This window comes from Erpetoichthys calabaricus, chromosome 11, assembly GCF_900747795.2.
Source record: "Erpetoichthys calabaricus chromosome 11, fErpCal1.3, whole genome shotgun sequence".
Taxonomy (NCBI): domain Eukaryota; kingdom Metazoa; phylum Chordata; class Cladistia; order Polypteriformes; family Polypteridae; genus Erpetoichthys; species Erpetoichthys calabaricus.
The window spans coordinates 49,624,861-49,648,766 of record NC_041404.2 but is presented as its reverse complement, the minus strand read 5'-3'; the positions used below and the strand labels follow the sequence as shown (position 1 = coordinate 49,648,766).

At 41.5% G+C, this 23,906-nt stretch overlaps 1 protein-coding gene across 3 annotated transcripts in view; it reads left to right on the top strand.

The window, feature by feature from the left end:
* Positions 1-23,906, top strand: part of tenm2b (teneurin transmembrane protein 2b) — a 1,820,998-nt gene that overhangs the window by 295,800 nt on the left and 1,501,292 nt on the right. For all 3 annotated transcript variants that reach the window (XM_051934201.1, XM_051934200.1, XM_051934199.1), the window contains exon 2: positions 23,008-23,134. The gene's annotated coding sequence lies outside the window, so the exon portion shown is untranslated. The remainder of the gene's footprint in view (positions 1-23,007; positions 23,135-23,906) is intronic.

The following is a 23,906-nucleotide window of genomic DNA, read 5'->3' as shown; positions in this document are numbered from 1 at the left end:
GCGCAAGACAGAAACAAAATCTCTGGACGGGGCATCATCAGCTCATCGCAAGGTGAACACAAGCACACACATACACACACTAACGTCATTGTAGCTTCACCAAATCCCCAAAACTTTCATGTCTTTGGATGGAAAACTGAGCCCATGGTGGAAACCCAACGGGAAAACATGCAAACTCCAGGCAGGGATCAGAAGGGACGTGACTCTCAGCGAGACAGCAGCGCTACCGCTCTGCCACCCCATATATGTAACTATTAACAGTATTCATTATTTAAACAAAGTTAACGATTTATCTGTAAAATGTAACATACATATTTTAGTGCATTTCATCATGAAAGTGATATCAAGTATCAATCTAAGAACTGTAAATGTGCAGAGAGCTGGAATATTTAATGTGTTCTGTATGGCGATGCTGCTTGCTGCTGCTGTCAGGTCATGTGGAAGCCCCAGAAGAGCGTAGCGATTTAACAATTGGGTTGGTTTTAAGATGACGTTTACGACAGTCTGCTTTAATGATAAAGTAAACTACAGTATGAGGTTAAAGTGGACATTAAAGCCGAAATTTTTATTTTAATCACAAAATAGACATTTTCATTATGTCCTTATTTTTTTTTCTCTGTAGCTCAAATACGCCGGCGTACATTCTGATGGCATTGTAAAGGTGCAAAAAAAAAAAAAAGACGGCACAGAAGATGGCACGTGAGACTTTTATAATGTATCGTGTCATTACTTTGTGGAATATGCGACGCTTGAATATCAAAGCACCACGAATGCATTTGTATGTCGGCATTTTGCTTCACCACATCGAACCATTCATCAAACATCGAAGCGCGCAGCTCGATCCTGTAGGATCCTAAAAGCGGCTGGGGTAGCAAGAAATTCAGGCTGGGATTCAGGGTTTGAACGTGAAGAGTTATGACGATATTCCAAAAGAAGATGACATGACTATATTTGGATAAATATATAATGTTGTACATGAATAAATATAAGACATCCCCTGAAAATAAGCCCTAGTGCATCTTTTGAAGCAAAAATTAATATAACACCCGGTCTTATTTTCGGGGAAACACAGTAAAATAACATTGCTTACTTTTTGACATTTAATGCATTGTTCGTTTCCCTTTTTGTATAATTTAAAATGGCAACAATAGATTGCTTATTTTCGGGGGATAACATATTTTTTTTACTATTTTAATCGTTTAGAAAAACTGATCCCATATGAGTACTGTAGAGTGCATACCGCTTAAGTTTTATAGTTTAGCTAAGCAAATACTATATGCGTTTTTATTTTAAACTCTATATAGTGTCATGGATACACTGGTGTCCTGGCTGGGACAGACTGTATTCCCTTACCCAGTGGGGAGGCCAGCATAATGGATAATCCAAGAGGATGGTGGAGCATCTTGATCAGGATGGGTGCTATTGCTTACCGTAGTTGGGAGGCATGGATAACAGATGGACAGAGGGAGGCTGCCTCTTGTGACCAAGTGTTCCTCCAGTGCACTAGGTGGCAGCGTCCTTCTAGTATGGCTCCAGTTTGGAGACCTGCAGGGTTGCATAGGACGGCAGCCCTGTTGAGTTACCTGGATGCCACCGGGACAGGACTCCCAGATTCCCTTGTTTTACGTGACCTGTAAGATTTTCTTAGGTGCAATGCTGTGGCATCGGAAGTACCCCCAGGTTCAGCATTGACGAAGCTGCTTGGCCTCACCTTGGAGAGTTGGAGAGGAAGAGGACAAAGCTTGTCTGGAAGGAGTGGAGGAGAAAGAATTAAATATTGCATGTTTTGAAGAAAACTTATAAAAGTATTACTTTAAAGAAAAGGTCTTTAAAACTCAGGACTGGTGTCTGTGGGGTGGTGTCTAGGGTTTGGAGCTCTGAGAAGCCCCCTTACAGATCATCATAGTAAATACGATTATAAACGGCAGCCTTCACATGGTGCTGCAATAACACATGTGTGCAAGAAAATGTCAAATGAGTAAAAGTCGTTTCATGACATCCATTTTCTAACCCAATTATCACAATCAGGGTATCGGAAAAGGAACAAGTGCCACATTTAAAAGAAAAAAAAAAAGCACATTCTTTTGCCCGATTTACCCAATTGAGGATGGGTGCCTCAGGAAGCTGGAACCAGTCCTACCAGCATTAGACGCATCCCTGAATAGGATTCACACTGTCTAAAATGTATTATCTTGGATTCTGTTAGATAAGCAGGCCAGAAAATGAATGAATTATTCCCTTAGCATTCTTCTCTACAAATGTAAACTTTTCCAGTACGTTGTGTTTAATACTTGAAGAAGGAGGGTGGATGGAATTTTATCCTAAAATGGACGCCGTACTTCAGGTAAGAATCTGTGTACACAAGACTCGTATCTGTCACTGCTTCTTAGATGAGAACAGAAAATGGGCAAATGCATTCCACTCTAATTCTACCGCAGTTGTAAAAGTCGAATGTTTTAGAATCAGATGCTGGAAAGGTAGCATTTTAAGAGTAGCAGAAGAAGTCACCGCTAACAAAGACTTGCGTTCCTCTCCAGGCCTGTGCATGGGGTGGCAAATGACTGTAGTGGCCCAGATATAATGAGGGTTTCATCTTCATCCTCCCAGATCGTTTATGTTTCTGATCCAGAAGTTGTTACCCCCGCAGGTAACTTTAGTGTTTTCTACGGCTCAGGGTTTTTGAGAACATGGCGCTAACCTTAGGGAAAAGAACCCATTAAAAATAAGCATGCAGTCTGTGCACAAATCAGCTCCCTCACTGTGAGATGGCCGATCCACAGCTGAGGATTTTTATTTCCGACGTTTTTTTTTTTTTTTCCCTCTCTGGAGCCAGTCGCAACTACGAGACAACTGCTGTCTTCCTCTAAAGTGGCCCAGCTGGCAGAAAAACCAGCAAGGCAAAAATAGGATTTGGAACTCATTGACTCCCACTGGCACGGCCCTCGCTGAGTTTAGTCATTTGCGACTCTTTAAAAGACCACAGTGTTAACTCCACAAGTTTATAAATCATGAAACAATCAGCTCATTTTTAAAGGTCACAGTGTCCCACTTTCGGAAACCTTTAGAGTTTTACATTTGTTTTTAAAACTCCCTTCTAATGAACACGCTGGCTTTTTCGTACTTCTATTATACAAAGAGTGTTTCAGTAACTTTACCTACACCAGTGACTGAAATTCAAGAGTGAGACCAAGGGTGAACATTAGAAAAAAAAAAAACTCCAAGAAAAAGCAAGAAAGCCTGCCAGTCTAAAGAAACATCAAGTCGAGTTTTGAGTGTCTCTGAAGTACTCCTGTCTTCCACACTACTTGAGAACGTATTCCATCTGTCTGTGGCTTTCTTTGTGAAGGAAAACTTCCAAACATTTGTGTGAAATTTACCCTTAACAAGTTTCCAACTGTGTTCTTGTGAGAGGGTGAAATGTGAATTTAGAAAAGTAGATAGATACATAAATTGGTAGATAAGTAAGTAAATAAATAAATACAGTAATCCCTCGCTATATCGCGCTTCGCCTTTCGCGGCTTCACTCCATCGCGGATTTTATATGTAAGCATATTTAAATATATATTTCGCTGCTTCGCGGGTTTCTGCGGACAATGGGTCTTTTAATTTCTGGTACATGCTTCCTCAGTTGGTTTGCCCAGTTGATTTCATACAAGGGACGCTATTGGCAGATGGCTGAGAAGCTAGATTGCTTACTTTTCTCTTTCTCTTGCGCGGACTTTCTCTGATCCTGACGTAGGGGGATTGAGCAGGGGGGCTGTTCGCACACCTAGACGATACGGACGCTCGTCTAAAAATGCTGAAAGATTATCTTCACGTTGCTATCTTTTGTGCAGCTGCTTCCTGAAACGACATGCTGCACGGTGCTTCGCATACTTAAAAGCTCGAAGGGCACGTCTTGATTTTTGATTGAAAAACAAACTCTGTCTCTCTCTCTCTCTCTTTGTCTGCTCCTGACGGAGGGGGTGTGAGCTGCCGCCTTCAACAGCTTTGTGCCGCGGTGCTTCGCATACTCAAAAGCAGCCCTATTGATTTGTTTGCTTTTCTCTCTATCTCTGTGACAGCCTGTGCTCCTGACGCGCACTCCTTTGAAGAGGAAGATATGTTTGCATTCTTTTAATTGTGATACTGAACTGTCATCTCTGTCTTGTCATGGAGCACAGTTTAAACTTTTGAAAAAGAGACAAATGTTTGTTTGCAGTGTTTGAATAACGTTCCTGTCTCTCTACAACCTCCTGTGTTTCTGCGCAAATCTGTGACCCAAGCATGACAATATAAAAATAACCATATAAACATATGGTTTCTACTTCGCGGATTTTCTTATTTCGCGGGTGGCTCTGGAACGCAACCCCCGCGATGGAGGAGGGATTACTGTATACACACACACTATGGTCTGAACACACACCAGAATGACTATAAAAGAAGCAACATTCAGAAGGAAGAAAACTTCTGACTTGGCTCTCCCAGTCACAGTGAGGTATTACGTAGGCGTATTGCTGCTGCTATGAAGAACCTCAGTTGCGTTTCTTGACGCACTTCTGCTGAATATTTTGTTTTCTGAAACTCTTCAGTGTTGGTGTGTCACAGAGAGGATGTGCAGCGTTGTTCATAATGCTACTCAGTTTTGTTTTCATTCTCTCCTTTGCTACAACCTCCATGGTGTCCAGAATGGGTCCCATAGCTGAGCCTGCCCTTTTAAATAGTTTGTTGATTTGGTGGTCCTCTCTTGAAGTGATGTTGGCTCTGAGGCTAGGGATCTGCACTGGCAATCAGAAGGTTGCCAGTTCGAATCCTGTAAATGCCAAAAGGGTTGGGCCCTTAAGCAAGTCTATTAACCTGCAATTGCTGAGCGCTTTGAGTAGTGAGAAAAGCGCTAAATAAATGCAAAGAATTATTATTACCAGCCCAGCACACCACAACATAGAAAATCGAACTGGCCATCACAAGAACTGTAGAAGATGTGAAGGTTGTGACTTCACACAAAGGAACACAGTCTCCTAAGACAAAATGAGTCTGCTCTGCCCTGTTCTTCTACATTTCCTCTGTGTTAGGATACCAGTCCAAGCTTTCATTGTTCTCAAGTATCTGTAGGAGTGAACCACCTTAGAGACCGGACACAGAGGATCATTGGTATGGCGAAAGTCGATTAGCAGTTCCTTGGTTTTGCTGACATTAAGATACTGGTAATTCTCTTTGCACCAAGAAATGAAGTTCTCCCCCCGACTCCTCTCCTCTGTCTTATACCCCTTATTGATACACCCCATAAGTGCAGAATCATCTGAGAATTTCTACAAGTTACATGATCTGGTGTTATATTTATAGCTAGAGGTGTACAGAGTGAAGAGAAAAGCAGACAGAGCTATTCCTTGTGGTCCCCACACACTCCTTGAGTCTCACAAACTGTGGTCTCACTGACAGACAGCCCATCATCAGGACAAAACAGGCTCATCCACCTGCACATCTCTGAGGACTATAAAGCAGTACAAGAGTGGAAATATTTGAAAGTTTAGTAAGGTTCAAGGAAAGGAATGAAAAAATTGGGTGCAGTTATTGGTAGAGGAGTCGGGCATTTCAAAAGTGCATGTATACAATGGGGCAGCACGGCACGCAGTTAGGAGACCCCGGTTCGCTTCCTGGGTTCCTCCCTGCATGGAGTTTGCATGCGTGGGTTTCCTCCCACAGTCCAAAGACATGCAGGTTAGGTGCATTGGCGATTCTAAATTGTGTGGGTGTACGTGCCCTGCGGCAGGCTGGCGCCCTGCCTGAGGTTTGTTTCCTGCCTTGCGCCCTGTGTTGGCTGGGATTGGCTCCGGCAGAACCCTGTGACCCTGTAGTTAGGATATAGTGGGTTGAATAATGGATGGATGGATGTATACAAGGCTAAATCAAAACGTAAAGGCAATTTGAAAATGACACAGTAACTGCAACGGACAGAAGCTGACGCAGTAAAACACGCTCACAGTGGCTTATCTGCCGTTAGTCTGGTTGAAGCCATGGTCAAATGAACATGGATCCTCCGCTGCAGGAATGTACCTGTAGACTTTTCATTTCTGCTGTACCTCGTATCCAGGTCTTCCCATATAGAAGGTAGTACTTTTATGCCTTGTGGCTGCTCACCTTGCTCAAATAACTTACAAAATAAACAAAAATGGATGGCTACACTGCCGTTGTTGGAGGCTGGGGGGCAGAGACTTATTAAAGCAGTGGTTCTCAACTTCTTGTCCTTAGGGCCCCTTCCTGTGATTGCAGCAGGGGCAGATCTACCATCAGGGCATTCTGCTTGCACACAAAAAAGGCCTGTGATGGCAAAGGGGCCTATTCAGTAATCCAGTGTGTGATGAGTCTCCGTAGCACTAAACTACCGGGTGTCTGCGCCTGCCATTGTTAAAAGTATGACCGACTCTCTATTAAGGATCAAGTCACCCAGAGGGCTGTGAGGGTCTTATTCCAGGCTTGAGCAGACTTTCCACTCTTAAATGGACTCCTCTCATAATTAAGCAGTCCTCATTATTGAGTTTCTCTGTTTATTACAAACATCTGGAAACTACAAATGGGTTATGCTGTATTTTTACTGGAATGAAGCAGGAATTTCGATGTGGTAGATGGATAAGAATTCATTCTTTTCTTCTTTTAAATATATATGCATGTTGTGGTTATTTAGACCAGGGGTGCCCAACTCCAGTCCTGGAGGGCCGCAGTGGCCACTGGTTTTCATTCTAACCCTTTTCTTAATGAGTGACCAGTTTTTGCTGCTAATTAACTTCTTTTGAATTCATTTTCTTTGACTTGCTCTTGGAGACTCAGACCCCTTAATTGTTTCTTTTTCCTAAATTAGCAGCCAAACAATAACGAGACACAAAATGAGCCAAAACAGGCCCAGCAAACTGTGACGATCATACAATATCTGAAAATAAAGAAAGGTGAAGGTCTCAGGAATGCTGATCTGCTCTTAGAAAAGAGAAAGTCCTTAATTTCGGAAATGTCTGCTATTGCACAATGAGAGCGGCAACAAGCCATGGAATTAAAGAAAGGGTTTAATTAACGACAAGACTCAGCACCTCATTAAGCAGCTGGTTGGAGTGAAATTGGTTGGAGTTTGAGGCCCTGACTTAGCTGGCCTTCTGTTGGCTCACTCACTTCACATATCACTTCTGCGTTTAAGGAAAGAAATGAAGCAATTCAGAGGAACAACGAAGAAATTCAGGGAAACATTTCTTAAAAACCAAGTCAATTAAACTTAATTCAAAAGAAGTTAATAATAAGAAGTTAATAAACAGGTCAATAATTAAGAAAAGGGCTAGAATGAAAACCTGCAGCCACTGCGGCCCTCCAGGACTGGAGTTGGGCACCCCTGATTTAGACAGTTATTTACTAATAAGCACATAAGTGGGTTACACTGAAGTAGCTGCTCCTTTCAGAGCCATTTGTGCTCCTGTCTGCTCTGCTCATCATTAATTGTCTGAATTCAAGTACAATTAGTAAAGAAAACTCCACAGAAAAAGTGAATTTAAAAAAAAAAAACATTAAGTGTATATTTGAAACTACTTCACTTTTCTAAATGCAAAAACACCGGTCAGCTAATTAAACAATGAGATCAGTTAAAGGCAGCCATGACTGACTGATTGAGAAACTGGCTGGAACAAAAACCTGAAGCCGCAGGGGGCCCTGGGGACCGAATGTTGAGAAATGCTGATTTAAGGTACTGCTGCAGTCAATTTTTATTTATTTTTTTTTCATCTAAACAAAGACTTTCATGAGTTTTTATTTAATGGCAGTTCAATTATTTATTTAAACAAACAGTGCAAATCACTTCATACCAACTGCAGCCTTTAGAATATGCAGTAGTATAAGGCACTTGTATCTTTTTAATTAAACAGTGTGTCTTTGTTGTTTAACCAAACAGAGCAAATTTATATTTAAATTAACAATTCACTGCAAACAGTGAGCTGCTTGCACTGAATACCAGCCTATGAACAGAGCCAAGTCAATCCATTAGATGATATAGGCAGCCACCTATGGTACCGTCATCTTAGGGTGCCATTTACGAAAGTTAAATTTATGAAAGGAGGACCCCCGCACCCCCTGTCGTTAAACTCTAATGATACTGAGTTGGCATTGGTACCCTCTGGGCACCGTTTATGAAAGTAAAAATGTTCACGCACTGTAAAAAAGGCTCCTGTGCCTTTAAGGCGCTGAAGCATGATAACGTGAAAACCGTGGCGTGTGCAGGGTGCATGCGCATTTTGTCCCTCGTGAAAGCCGGAACTACTGGAGCCGCTGGAGAAAGTTTAAGTTTGTGCGTTGTTGACCAAATGTAAGTGCTTATGTACATATTTAGAAGTTAAGTGTTAAAGGCTAGAGAGAAAACTGTTCTGAATTAGTAGTTAGGTTAATACTTTATGTTTCCACATTGAACTTGCAATTGCAAACACCTTGTATTGAAAGTGTGAAGCTATAGTGCCACTTATTGGAAATTTGTGTATAGCATAGTGAGATAACATGTATATGTATTAAATGTCTTATTTTGTTGTTTGCCTGTTAGAACCACACATATACCTACTCACCTACCTGTACAGTGGTTCTACTTCATGTGAAATTTTGGCATCTCAACATTAAAGCGATGTTCCTGAAATGGTTGGATTAGTTCCTGTGTTCTAACCGACACACCACAGCGACCACAGCGTATTGCAAGTCTGCCTTTCTTCATAACACGCACCATACACCAAGGGGCGCACACTCTTTAAAGTCTGCAGTACCTACACAAAAGGGCTATTGATGGGGTACAGGCTCCAGACACTGAGGAGGAAAACAGGTAGCCGAAGTCTATTAATACCGAAAACCTGGTATGGGCAATGAGGGGAAATGTCTGTCCACCCCATCTAGAGCTCCAATTTGGGCTTTGACTAGCACTACCATGAAAAATGACTAAAGGCTACAAGATGTACCTTCTTATAAAAATTTGTTTTGTATGGTGCCCAACACTGCAATTATAAAGTTTACAAAATGCTAATTACAGTAGGGCGGCACGGTGGCGCTGCTGCCTCACATTAAGGAGACTTGGGTTTGCTTCCTGGGTCCTCCCTGTGTGGAGTTTGCATGTTCTCCCCGTGTCTGGGTGGGTTTCCTCCCACAGTCCAAAGACATGCAGATTAGGTGCATTGGCGATCCTAAATTGTCCCTGGTGTGTGCTTAGTGTGTGTGTGTGTGTATGTGTGCCCTGCGGTGGGTTGGCACCCTGGCTGGGGTTTGTTCCTGCCTTGTGCCCTGTGCTGGCTGGGATTTGCTTCAGCAGACCCTCGTGACCCTGTGTTAGGATATAGCAGGTTGAACAATGACTGACTGACTAATTACAGTACATCATGCATACACAGAAAGATGCAACAAGCCATTCCAAATCTATTAGCGTAAATGGAACCTAACAATAACTGACACATCACATTGACATTTTCGCTGATGTGACTACTTGACAACATCGGAGAGGACGACAAAAACTCCAGTCAGCAGCTTCCCTCCAGAAATTAAACATCTGGAGAATCCACAATCAATTATAAAAGGCAAAATCAGAGGCTCACAGTCCTGTAGACTGGACCCAACTGGCCACCCTCTACCTACAGAAGCGTACAAGTTGTTACCAAAAGAAGTTACCAATTTCTTTCGCCTCTTCAACGACTGTTAATTTAAAACCAGCTTAATATTTTCTTCTGATTGAATGCTCCATCGTAGATAAGGGATGCTCTTACGATAAAGGCGTATGAGGGTGTGAGATACAAAAAACACAAAACAGTGCAAACATCGCTTTGGAATAGGCCGAGTATTACCGTGTGGTCACGTAGGCACAATACATAGAAAATAAATGGCTTGCGCTCCGTTGTTACTCTCTCAGGTGGGCGTTAGCATATCATAATCTCTTGGACCAATAGCGTGAGTTTTCCGCATTCGACTTATACGACTATCATTATAAAATACCGGAAATTATACGGTAAAATCAAGCCCCGACTTATCCGCGGGAGATCTTAAACGCAAGCATATACAGTACATTTAACATCAAAGTAGCACCAATTTTCATTGTCACTCATTCACACATCACTAATGAGGCAACATCTTTTTTTTCCAAAGGAGTTGTTTCAAAACGACCACAACTATGAGCAGACACTGCCCAATCATCACTTGGAGGGACGTTATTGAAATGGATTGTCGGAGGTTTGTAACGCTTGTAGAGCGCGAGAACAACTTCAGTAGTCCGGATTGGTTCATCTAGGTGGTGTTGACGATGTCTGTGATGTGTTTAGTGTTGTAGTGTTCATTATACATATATTCTTTATAGGCCCTCTAAAATTTGAAATTTACATTTTAACAGCTGTTTTTGATTGTCTTGCCAAAGCATTGCACCTTGATTCATTGTTCAGATTTTACTTTAAGAAATGCCAATAAGTTGGATTTTAATGAATAATTGGAGTTTCGTCTCATAGAGCCGATTAATAGGCTTTGGGTTCAAGCTTACCAATATAGCGTAAGAATATCTGAAGCTCTGCTCATAAACCTTTGTTTTACCTGCAGTGTACCCCTCACCCCTTTAGTTTATCTCCTCATACCATGAGTGGGTTTATCTTTGGCTACCGTAGCTTTCCATCTCAAATCCTTAAGATGTGTAGGTTAGGTGTGTGTGTGAGTGTGCCCTGCACTGAATTAGCACTCTGTCCAGAGCCGTCTCCTGCCTACTACGCCAATGTGTCTGGAACAGAATCTGACTCCCTTAAACTGAAAAAAGCAGGACCTGAAAGCAATGGATAGACTGATGATCATGTGTGAGTAACTTAACATAGTCAGTATGGGTGGTCATTACCTTTATGAAGAAATGCTGGCAAATTCCCTCTTTTAAGTTTTCTGGTTTTCATTTATTGTTCAGTTTGAAACCAAAATGAGTCAAAATATCTTTTTTTTCCAAGGCAGTTATATCAAAATCACCAAAAACTATGTGCAAAAACTGTCCAGTCATTACTTGGAATGACATTAATGAAATGGATTACCAGAGGTCTGTAAAGTTTGTAGAGTATAGGAACAACTTCAGTAGTCCTGATTGTTCCACCCAGGTAGTATTGGTGATATCTGCGATTTGTTTAGTGTTGTAGTGTTCATTATACATTGTGACAGAGAGGGGGCGATGCTGACCCCTTGAACCCTCAGACAACACGTTGAGACACCAGGTAAAATGTCCAATAATTATAGTTATTATAATTACAATGTGCACAAAACACCTCCACTCCACAATACTCAATAAATCAATAATCAATACTACACAATTCCTAATCCTCCACTCCCAGCAGCTCCGTTCTACACCCTCCCAACTCTGCTCACTACTGGGATCTCCCACAGTCCTTTTATAGTCCCTGTCCCGGAAGTGCTTCTGTCCCTCAGTCCATGTGATTTCACAGCACTTTCGGGTCAGATAAAAACTCTTTCTTTTCTTCAGCCCGGAAGTACTTCGTTTCTTCCGTCCCCGTGACTAGGGAGTACTTCCGGGCTATATGGAAAATACAAATCTTTGTTCCTCCCTGTAGTGTCCCCTGGTGGCTCCCACTACATCCAGCAGGGCTGTGAAGGAAAACTCCAACGTCCATAATGCCCTGCTGGAATTCGGGGCCCCTCCATGTTGCAGGGAGAGCGCCATCTAGCGATGTGGGGGTATTGGCCGGGATAAACTGCCGGCCATATATCACAACATACATTCTCCAATTTTTGAAGTTTACACATTTAATATCTATTTTTAGAGTATGTTTTACCAATGCATTGTACCTTGATTCATTGTTCAGATTTTATTTAAATAAAAATGGCAGTAAGTCAGATTGTAACGAATAATGGGAGTTTCGCTACAGAGAGCTACCAATTAATAGACTTTGGGTACAAGCCAACAAATGTAGGTTGTGGATTAGCTGAGGCTCTGCTCGTAAACATCTCCTCATACCATGTCTGGGTTTTTCTTTGGGTAGCCTAGCTTTCTGTCCCAAATCTAAAAGATGGTTAGATGTGTGTGGGTGTGTCTCGCACTGAATCAGCACTCCATGTAGGGCTGGCACCTGCCTACTACGCCAATGTGTCTGGAACAGGATCTGAGTCCCCTCAATTGAAAAAAAAGCAGTACTGGAAGGGGGTGGAAAGATTGATGATCGTGTGTGGGTAATTTAATATTACTGATAGCGGATGTCATTTTTGGATCTTGTCTTTCATTCCTGGACTTGTGATGGTCCATCTGAGATCCATCTTGATAGGTGAGTAGAGACTTTGTGGCATCAGCAGCTCTTAATCCTCTCTGTAGTGGTTAATCATGCGCTTCTGGATGTTCATTATATTGTAACCAAGATGAATCATGCCAACAGTATCTGCAGTATCTCATTCAAGGCGGAGTGGTGGCTCTGAGGATAGGGATCTGCTCTGGCAATCGGAATGTTGCTGGTTCGAATCCCGTAAATGCCAAAAGGGACCCTTGAGCAAGGCTCTTAACCGCTTTGAGTAGTGAGAAAAGCGCTATAGAAATGCAAAGAATTATTATTCTATACCTGAGGTCTAACCCCAGATGTCAGTGCAGATGGAATGCGCAAGCAGTTCAAGACATTAAGATATGAATAACACCCATCGCTGTTTGACTAGTGTCTTCCTTGGCACCAGTATCATCAGTGTTACAGTGTAACACTCAACAGATGTCATGTCCTAAAGCAGGCGAGGCAGTGCACTTTCTCCATTTTTTCACTTACTGTGTGCATGCAAATCTCTTCCTTTCCTATCTGTTTCCATGATTGTTCTTTTTGGCCCCACTAATTGTTTCCCGTCCTTATCCACCATTCAGTGATTCTTGCTGTAGATATGTGTGAGTATGCATGTGCATTTGTGTCTGTGTGTCTCTGTATATTTACACACACACAATATAAAAAATGGAACTATTAATATACTAAAAATCAATGATGAATTACTGAATAAGGATCTCAGCTGGGCCAGTAAATGTCACTGTCGAGATGACGAGTTACATCCCTATCAACCTGATGGCTACAGGCCAGCTCGCAATGACAAATAGCACACCTAAAAGAGGACTTTTTTTCATTACTGGAATGATAAATTAACACATTTTTTGTCCACTCAGCTTTGAAGTAACAGGTTTATCTTGCAGAAGCAGTTTACAATGTTGGAGGTAATGCACTACTCCGCTAATGCAGCGCTCTCATAATATTTGTTTGTCACCCTTTTGAACTGTAAAAGCACAAGGTTGCCAGCTCAGGACCCACGGGGATGTGAGCCATCTTGTGACCCTGAACGAGTCTGTGCAATTGTGGCATGCCTTGGAATGGCGTTCACTGAAGGTAGGTGTCATACAGTACCTATGAAGCATATTCACCCCCTTGGAAGTTTTAAAATTTTATTATTATAGAACATGAATCCCAGTGGATTTAATTTGTCTTTTTTGACACTGATCAACAGAAAAAGACTTTTAAATGTCAAAGTGAAAGGAGATCTCTGCTAATTTGGTCTCAAACAATTACAAATATAAAATACACCATAAATGACTGCCTGAGTATTCAGTCTCTTCAAGTCAGTATTTAGTAGATGCACCTTTGGCAGCCATAACGGCCTTGAGTCTGTGTGCTCAGCTATCTGTCTTTCAGCTCTGCACATCTGCATGCTGCCATTTTCCCCCAATCTTCTATACAAATTGGCTCAAGCTCTGTTTCTGTCACATGATGATTGTGAGTGAACAGCCCTTGTCATGTTCAGCCACAAATTCTCAACTGGATTGAGATCTGGACTGTGACACATTGTTGTTTTGAAGTCATTCCTTGTCTTGCTGGAAAACAGATCTTCTCCCAGGGATTTCCTTTAGGATTCCTTTGCATTTTGCTGCATTCATTTTACCCTCACAAGCCTTCCCGGATTATGCAGAGAAGCATCCCCGCATCCGCATTTAGTCTGGTGACCAAAAAGCTCCATTTTGTTCTCATCAGACCACAGCACTTTCTTCCAGTTGACTTCAGAGTCTCCCATGTGCCTTCTGGCAAATTCCAGCTGAGATGTCCTGTGTGCTCTTTTTTTTTCTCTTTGCCACTCACCCATAAAGCAATGACTGATGAAGCACCTGCTCAGGAGTTGTTGTCTGCACAGCCTCTCTAATATGAGCTCCTTCAGAGGTCTCCTGGTGGTTTCCCTAACTTGTTTACTTCAGTTTTCGTTGGTGCCCTGCTCTAGGCAGATTTACAGATGTGCCATACTCTTTCCATTTCTTCATGATTGATTTCATTGGACTCCGAGGGATATTCAGTGTCTTGGATATTCTTTGTCTGCATCCCCTGACTTGTGCTTTTCATTCCTATTTTCATTGAGCTGCTTGTTGTGTTCTTTTGTCTTAATTGTGTAGGTTGTTAGGCCACCATACTGACTCAGCTGAAAGGTGGCCCTTTCACATTCGGGTGCATTTATAATTCAATCAAGTGAAACCCCAGACAGGCGATCACCATTGATTAAATTATGTGGCATATAAAATAGATAGATAGACAGATATGCAAGGCACTATATGATAGATAGATAGATAGATAGATAGATAGATAGATAGATAGATAGATAGATAGATAGATAGATAGATAGATAGATATGTAAGGCATTATATGATAGATAGATAGATAGATAGATAGATAGATAGATAGATAGATAGATAGATAGATAGATAGATAGATAGATAGATAGATATTAATTTTAGCATAGTAGGCAGGATAGATATGTAAGGCATTATATGATAGATAAATATTAATTTTAGCATAGTAGGCAGGATAGATACATAGATATTAATTTTAGCATAGTAGGCAGGATAGATAGATATGTAAGGCATTTTATGATAGATAGATATTAATTTTAGCATAGTAGGCAGGATAGATAGATAGATATGGAAAGGTGCTATATGAGATAGATAGAAGTGCTATATAACAAATAGCTACAAAAGGCAGACATTAGAAGTGATAGATAAAGCACTTGTGTAATTCAAAATGCTTTTTGTGAAAGCCTCTATGTTGAACAGCTGCAAATGGCAGACGATAGAGCACTGTATATATGTAAAAAAATCAGTATGTAATCTGGTAAGGAACTAAAAGTATGAAATATTTGTATAAAATAGAAATACAAGAGAAAGAGGCTGGTTATCAATAGATCTTTATCTATTTAAGTGCTGTATAAAAACATAAATTCGATTATTAAATTAGGACCACTATACTAATACTGGGTAGGGTCTACTTTTGCTCTCGAAACAGCCTCAGTTCTTTTTTTTGACATGGATTCCTCAAGATGCTGGAAACATTCCTTTGAGATCATGGTCCATGTGGATATGATTACATGACACTATGCCAGGGGTAGGCAACGTCAGTCCTGGAGAGCCGCAGTGGTTGCAGGTTTTTGTTCCAACCCAGTTTCTTAATGAGCAATCAATTATTGCTGATGAAACACTTATTGCTTAAGTGATAATTTGATGCTTCATTTTAGTGGTCTCGCTTGTTAAGTCTCCCCGCCCTTAATTGCTTATTTCAATCTTAAACAGCTGCATTCAGTGTGTTAATGGCTCCTTATTTAGTAATAAGATGTAAAAGACAAAGCAGCCAGAAGTTCTCCATCTAGCTGCTATAAGTGTTTCATCAGCAATAATTGATTGCTCATTAAGAAACTGGGTTGGAACAAAAACCTGCAACCACTGCGGCTCTCCAGGACTGACGTTGCCTACCCCTGCACTATGCTGATTGGCAGTTGCACATTCATGCTGCGGATCTCCTGTTTTACCACATCCCAAAGGTGTTCTGTTGGATTCAGGTGTGGTGACTGGGAAGGCCAATGAAGAACACCAAACTCATTGTCAAATTAGTGAAACCAGTTTGAGATGACATTTGTTTCATGACACCCCAGACAGTCACAGTAATTAATCTGATTATGTGGTGTCTAAGATTTATAGATATATAGATAGATGTGAAAAGCACTATATAATAGATTCACTAAGTGTAAATTGATTAGAATTGAACACATTTATCTATTACACTTTCACAGTACAGGATGCCAGTTACTGGCACTGTATATTGGTGCAGTGTATTGCACATTGTGTAATTTTCTTTTAAGATGTCTGCTAGACTGACTCGATGCCATTCAGCAAACAGGCAACAAGACCACCTTGACTGTGGGGTGACTCATTATAGAGCCTGTTGGCTGAGGGTATGTCTGACCTGACATTGTGCTCCCTGGAGCGACGCAGTTGTTTCAGTTTGTCACTGAAGGTGCTCTTCTTTTTCGCCAAATCCTCATACAAGGGTGAGAGTCATTGTCCAAAATATTTGTCAGCTTCCTGAGTGACATCTTGTTCTACTAATTCCTCCTGTGCCCCTCAGTAAAGGGTAAATGGAGAAAGCCACCCCCCCATGTATAAATTACAGGTACTATGATGTGCGTGCTTCTGCCCTCATGTAGACTGAATTTAAAACTCACTTAACCTCAGAAGTGGCTCAAGAACTTGTATTGGACTTTGCACTAATCCCAGGATCAGAATCATTCCCAACATTTATCAGTGAAATTCAAGCATCTGCTCAGAAAGGCAGTCGACCACGTTCATTGATGAAAGCAAGTTAACAAAAGAAAAAGGTCCATGAATGTGTTTATTTATTTGGATAGTATGTCTGTTTTGTAGGTTGTCTGTCACAAACATTTGTAGTCGTGAATATTTGGTTGTGGACACTCTTGTCCTCTGCTCTGCATGTTTTAAGAAGTTCGGGGGCTTGTCTTGTGCACACATTTCACTTCACTCTGGATCAGTGTCCATGCAACGAGATTTACTGAGATTTGCATAGCAGCGTCTGCAAGAAGGAGACATCGAGAGCGAGAGAGAGAGAGAGACCCCCAGAGCGTGAGACTTGGCAGCCTGGGCAGCTTTATTTTCTACTGTTTAGCTTGCAGGCTTGTTCTTCAGACGGTAGCCAAGTTTAGCTTGTCCTCATTCTCACCTTGTCTGACCTGAATGCAAAACCTTTCACTGTGTGCTTCCTTTCCTGGTTCACATTCCTGAGAGCGCATAGTGTGAGAGCAAAGCAGTCCGACCTCAGTGAAAACCCTCCTGCCATCTTACATTTAACTGGCGTAACTTCATATTTCTTCTTGGGCTCACCTTTGTACTTTTTACATGCTGTCACGATGACATGTTGGCCATATCTGATCTGTGCTTTGTTGTAATAAACTGTCACTTTAGTTGTAGTGACTTGTGTCATTTGAAATGCTTTTTGTGAAAGGTGCTATGTGCGACATGAAAGGTGCTATATAACAAATGGCTGCAAAAGGTAGATGTGAAAAGGGCCCTGTAATAGTGTAGTGTATGTATGTAAAAAATCAGTATGTCATGTGGCAAGGAATTAAAAATAAGAAATATGATGTACAGTAATCCCTCCTCCATCGCGGGGGTTGCGTTCCAGAGCCACCCGCGAAATAAGAAAATCCGCGAAGTAGAAACCATATGTTTATATGGTTATTTTTATATTGTCATGCTTGGGTCACAGATTTGCGCAGAAACACAGGAGGTTGTAGAGAGACAGGAACGTTATTCAAACACTGCAAACAACATTTGTCTCTTTTTCAAAAGTTTAAACTGTGCTTCATGACAAGACAGAGATGACAGTTCCGTCTCACAATTAAAAGAATGCAAACATATCTTCCTCTTCAAAGGAGTGCGCGTCAGGAGCAGATCATGTCAGAGAGATAGAGAAAAGCAAGCAAATCAATAGGGCTGTTTGGCTTTTAAGTATGCGAAGCACCGCGGCACAAAGCTGTTGAAGGCGGCAGCTCACACCCCCTCCGTCAGGAGCAGACAAAGAGAGAGATAGACAGAGAAAAACAAACAAGCAAAAATCAATACGTGCCCTTCGAGCTTTTAAGTATGCGAAGCACTGTGCAGCATGTCGCTTCACGAAGCAGCTGCACACAGAAGGTAGCAACGTGAAGATAATCTTTCAGCATTTTTAGACGAGCGTCCGTATCGTCTAGGTGTGCGAACAGCCCCCCTGCTCAATCCCCTACGTCAGGATCAGAGAAAGTCAGCGCAAAAGAAAGAGAAAAGTAAGCTGGGTAGCTTCTCAGCCATCTGCCAATAGCGTCCCTTGTATGAAATCAACTGGGCAAACCAACTGAGGAAGCATGTACCAGAAATTAAAAGACCCATTGTCCTCAGAAATCCGCGAACCAGCAAAAAATCTGCGATATATATTTAAATATGCTTACATATAAAATCCGCGATGGAGTGAAGCCGCGAAAGGCGAAGCGCGATATAGCGAGGGATTACTGTACTGTATAAAATAGAGAAATGAGAGAAAGAGGCTGGTTATCAATAGATCCTCAGCCATTTAATAGTGCTGTATGATAGATACGTCTTCTTCTTCTTCATCCTCTTCATCTTTTCCCACTTCTGTGTTGGGTCCATGTGCCCAATCAACTGTCTCCGTGAAGCTAAATTCAGATCTTCTTTTACTTTATCCTTCCACCTCCACTTTGGTCTTCCCCTGCACTTCCATTCATATCTCTCTTTTGCCCACATCTTCACATTACTCTCAATCTTCAAATCTACTTTCCTGTATTTTTCTCCCACTTTTGTTGTATCTCTGATTGTCTCATTTCTGATTCTGTCCTTTTTTTTGTAACTCCACACATCTATCTCAACATTCTCATGTCATTAACTTTTACCCTCTTAATTCTTTTATCACACAATACTCCTGATGGCTTCTTCTCAATTGTTCCATCCACACTGCACTCTACAAAATATCCTAGATATTTAAACTTTTCCACTCTACAGGCTAACTTCTGAATCCCGATCATCATTAAAACTCAGATATTCTGCCATCTTTTTCCTATTTATCTTCAGTCCTCTGTCTTCCAAAGTCCTCATCAATTCTTCCATCTTCTTCTCCATTTCCTCTTTTCTGGTGCCACAGCACACAATGTCATCAGTACTAAGCCTGCACTGGCCGATTGATCTTTTATCCCACAACTCAACACATCCATAACCCGTTTAAAGAGGTCAGGACTTCAAGAAGATCCCTGGTGCAGACCTCCTGTAACTGAGATCTCGTCTGTTACCTTCACCCGAGTCTTCACTCCCTCATGCATATCCTGGACAATCCTCACATATTTCTCTCACTGATCAAATTCTGAAGACCACTATACTAATACTGGACAGGACCTCATTTTGCTTCCAAAACACCCTCAATTCTTCATGTCATGAACTCTACAAGTATGTTGGAAACATTCCTTTGGGATTCTGGCCCATATTGACATGAGTGCATCACTCAGTTTCTGCACCTTCATGCTGCAGATCTCCCATTCTACCAAATCCCTTAAGGTGTTCTATTGGATTCTGGAAGGCCCCTGAAAAGCACTGAACTCATTGTCATGTTCATGAAACCAGTTTGAGATAACTTTTGCTTTGTGACAGGATGCATTATTGTGATGGAAGTAGTCATTAGAAGACGGGTCAGTTGTTGCCATGAAGGGATGCACATGGTCTGCCAAAATACTCGGATAGGCCGTGGCATTCAAGCGGTATTAACAGGATCAAAGTGTACCAAGAAAACATTCCCCACTCTATTACACCAGCACCTGTTGTTGTTGGACTGTTGACACAGGGCAGATTGGACATATGGATTAATGTCATTGGTGACCCTACCACATGTGTGCCTCAGCAGAAATTGAGATTCATCAGACCTGGCTATGTCTTTCTCATCTGAATCTGTCCAGTGTTGGTGAGCCTGTGCCCACTGCAACCCATTGAGGATTCTGTTCTTGTCTGACAGGTGTGGAACCTGATGTGGTCTTCTGCTGTTGTAGCCCATCCACCACAAAGTTTGACATGTTGTGCATTCTGAGATGCTTTTCCGCTTATCACAGTTGTACAGAATAATCGTCTGAGTGACCGTAGCTTTTCTGTCTGCTCAAACCAGTCAGGCCATTCCCCTCTGACTTTTGTCATCATCAAGATGTTTCTGTCTGCAGAACTACCACTCGATGGATGATTTTTGTTTTTCGTACCTTTCTGAGACTCTTGTGCATGAAAATTTCAGAAGATTAGCATTTCCATAAATACTCAAACCAGTCCGCCTGGCACCAACAATAATGCAACGGTCAAAATCACTAAAATCATATTTTTCCCCATTCTGGTGTTTGGTGTGAACATTAACTGAAGATCCTGACCTTTATCTGTAGGATTTTATGCCCTGCTGTGCTGCCACATGATTGGCTGATTAGATAATTGCAGGGATTAGCATATGTACAGAATACACAATAATGTGCTCAGTGAGTGCAGATGGACAGATGAGAAAAACTCTATGTAATGTGGTGAGGAACCACACGAGTGAAATATATAAAATAGAGAAATGAAAGCAACAGGCTGGGAATCAATAGATCCTTAACTATTAAAAAGGGATGCGTAAGACGAAAGGATGGACAAATGGCAGGGAGGAAGGGGGTTATGTAAAACACAGATAGACTGACAGAAGCTGTAATTCGGATGCTGCTGTAAAAGGAAGGCGGATGTAATAAACGATGGACATTAAAGAGGGAGGCAGGAAGAAGAGGGAAAGGCTAATGATGGAAATGAAAGGTACTATGCAAAATTAATAGGGAGGGAAGTGCTAATAATAGCTGGAGAAGGTGTTAGTGCCTTTAAAGTACTGTAGAGTATCAAGAAAGAGGCTGCAGTATCAAGATAAGGTGCTGCTTGTGTTGTGTTACAGCCTAGTCTCACATACATGTTCTCAAACTTAATGTCAGTAAATGTAAAGTATTACACATAGGAAGTAAAAATGTGAAGTTTGAATGCGCAATGGGAGGTCTGAAAATCGATAGTTCAGCTTACGAGAAGGTTTTAGGAGTCGTAGTGGACTCTAAGCTATCAACTTCTCGAAAGTGTTCAGAAGCCATTAAGAAGGCTAACAGAATGTCAGGTTATATAGCGCCTTGACGTGTGGAGTACAAGTCACAGGAGGGTCTGTTCAAGCTTTATAACACACTGGTGAGGCCTCAGATGGAGTACTTGGTGCATGGTCTACAAAAAGGACATAGCAGCACTAGAGAAAGTCCAGAGATGAGCAACTAGGCTGAATCCAGGGATCCAGGAGATGAGTTATGAGGAAAGATTAAAAGAAACATGACTCGGGTGTTTAAAATTATGAAGGGAATTAGTCCAGCGGATCGAGGCAGAGACTTTAAAATGAGATTATCAAGAACATGGGGATTACACAATGAAAGTAAAAATGTTAGGTTTGAATAAAAAGTGGGAGGTCTGAAGATTGAGAAGAACTCAGGAATCGTAGTGGACTTGACACTATCAACTTCCAGACTGTGTTCAGAAGCAATAAAGAAGTCTAACAGAATATCAGGTTATATAGCGCCTTGACGTGTGGAGTACAAGTCACAGAAGGTTCTGCTCAAGCTTTATAACACACTGGTGAGGCCTCATCTGGAGTACTGTGTGCAGTTTTGGTCTCCAGGCTACAAAAAGGACACAGCAGCACTAGAGAAGGTCCAGAGAAGTGCGACTGGGCTGATTCAGGGCTACAGGGGATGAGTTATGAGGAAAGATTAAAAGAGCTGAGCCTTTACAGTTTAAGCAAAAGAAGATTAAGAGGAGACCTGACTGAAGTATTTAAAATTATGAAGGGAATTAGTCCAGTGGATCGAGACGGTGACTTTAACTCTTTGAGGGCTGAATATTCTTTCCAAAAAGCATAGTTTCTGAAAAGCAACGGTTTCACACAGAAATCAATATAAAATGTCTGTTGCTGCATGCTGCGGCTGCCACTGCTAAGAATGTATGGCAGGCTTGCTACCAGGCTGTCTTCGTGTGGCTGGGGCAGCATCATCAGCGGTCATGGTCTCAGTGCATTGCCATCTGGTTTCTACCTCTTACAATTGTTAAGTGGCAGTCCTCCTGGTGAACATTGCTGTAGGCATGTCAGCTACATGAACTTATTCAGCACCATGATTAGCTGGGGACCAGTCAGCTGAAGCTGGAATCTCACATTCGTTTTCGATCACTTGTATGAAAATCGGAGTCCGACAAGTCATAGTCCAGTTTAGAGATAATAGGCAAAGTTTCGTCCATGGGGTATTTTGCTTTACGTATTCGCTTTGATCTCTTGCTAGATGTCAGTGCCATTTTTGCTCTTGTTTGTGCCTTACTACTGTACTTGCACAAGTGCTGGAAATTTCGGTCAAACCAATGAAGCTAACTTTCCTTCTAGCAATGAGAGTCCTACTAAAACATAACGGTTGGTTCTGTCACAGTTTACACTTGATTACCATCGTCAACTCCTCCTTTTGACAAAAGTCAACATCAGCCCTGAAAGAGTTAAAATGAGTTCAACGAGAATTAGAGACACAGTTGGACACTTATTAAGGTTAAATTTCACACAAACTTCAAGACATTTTCCTTTACACAGAGAACCACAGACACCAGGGATAAGTGACCAAGTAGTGCGGTAGACAGTAGGACTTTAGGGATTTTCAAAACTTGACTTGATGTTGTTTTACAAGAATTAAGTGGACAGGACTGGCCACCTTTGTTGGCCTGACTGGCCTGTTCTCATCTGGATTGTTCTAATGTTCAATGTCACCGCTGGCTGGCTCTCAAAAGTAGCAGAGGAAATGTTTCTTTAACTCTTCAGGGTTGTTGCATGCCCTCAATGGGGAGAGGTTGGCATCCTTGACAATAGGAGACAAGACTCTGGTTGCTTTAGGGAGTTAATTAGATTCTTACAGCAGAGATGAGCCATTTAGCAAGAAAATGTAGCAATTCAAAAGACAACGGGTTCCTGATCTGTGGCTGTGATTTGAGGTCACTGTAGTGTTGTTGTTCTTGTTTCTCTCTGGTCTTTCGTGTGCTGTTGCCATTTTCATTTTTGACTTTGTCTCTGCTCTTTTATGTGCTGTTGTCATTCTTTTATCTTACTTTCTGGTCTTTTGCAGATTCCAGTGGGTGACACTTCCAGAGCCAGCCAAATGTCATTGCTGAATTGTTTTGATCACGTTTCTGCTGCTTTACTTAAGAGGCCACACGAATATAAGTACATTGTGCTTACGCTACAGCAGCAGGGTGAGTTAATTTCTTTCTTTCTTTTTCAAATCGCTTTATTTAATCTCACGCCCACCTCTGCTTTGTATGTGTGTTGTCTGTGGCTGGTCTCACTTTGATCTTGCCAGCAGGTGACTGATCACACACAGCTAAGAGCTTTTCTGATAGGAATCTGCATACTTTCCCAGTATAAAAGAATTTAATGAAGGTGTACATTTCCACCTACTGTATTACGCTTTACAGAATCCAGTTCTCTCCAACTGAAGAAATATAATTTGTGGAGAAATTCATAAAGAACTTTAAGAGACGTTTGTATGTCAAAGGAAGGATAGTGCGTCTGTCTCAGTCTGTCAGCCTTTATTACATGTTTCTTCTGTCATAATGAACACTATCACAGAATACTTTACAAAGGCTAATAATGCACACTATATAAAAGAATAATAAAGTTAATACTTTTTTCCATAATGTCTGTGGCATGGAATTTGATTTGATGAGCTCATAGAAATAAAACATCGGCATACATACACAACATCGGGAAAACAGCAGTCCTCATTCCTCAGCAGCCATCAAACAACCGATTTAACACAAACACGCTTCGACATATTCATTGGATGCGTGAAGAAGTCTCTTCAGGTTAAGATGTTAAATTTGTTTATCTCATAACTTGTGTGTGTCAATACTGTTATTAAATCTTGACTCTTGAATTTTAAGTTAGAAGGAGAGTGAACAGAGGGTGGGTAGACTGTGACAGGCAGGGGTAATATCTTAATACCTGCAGTTTCTTTTTTGTTTG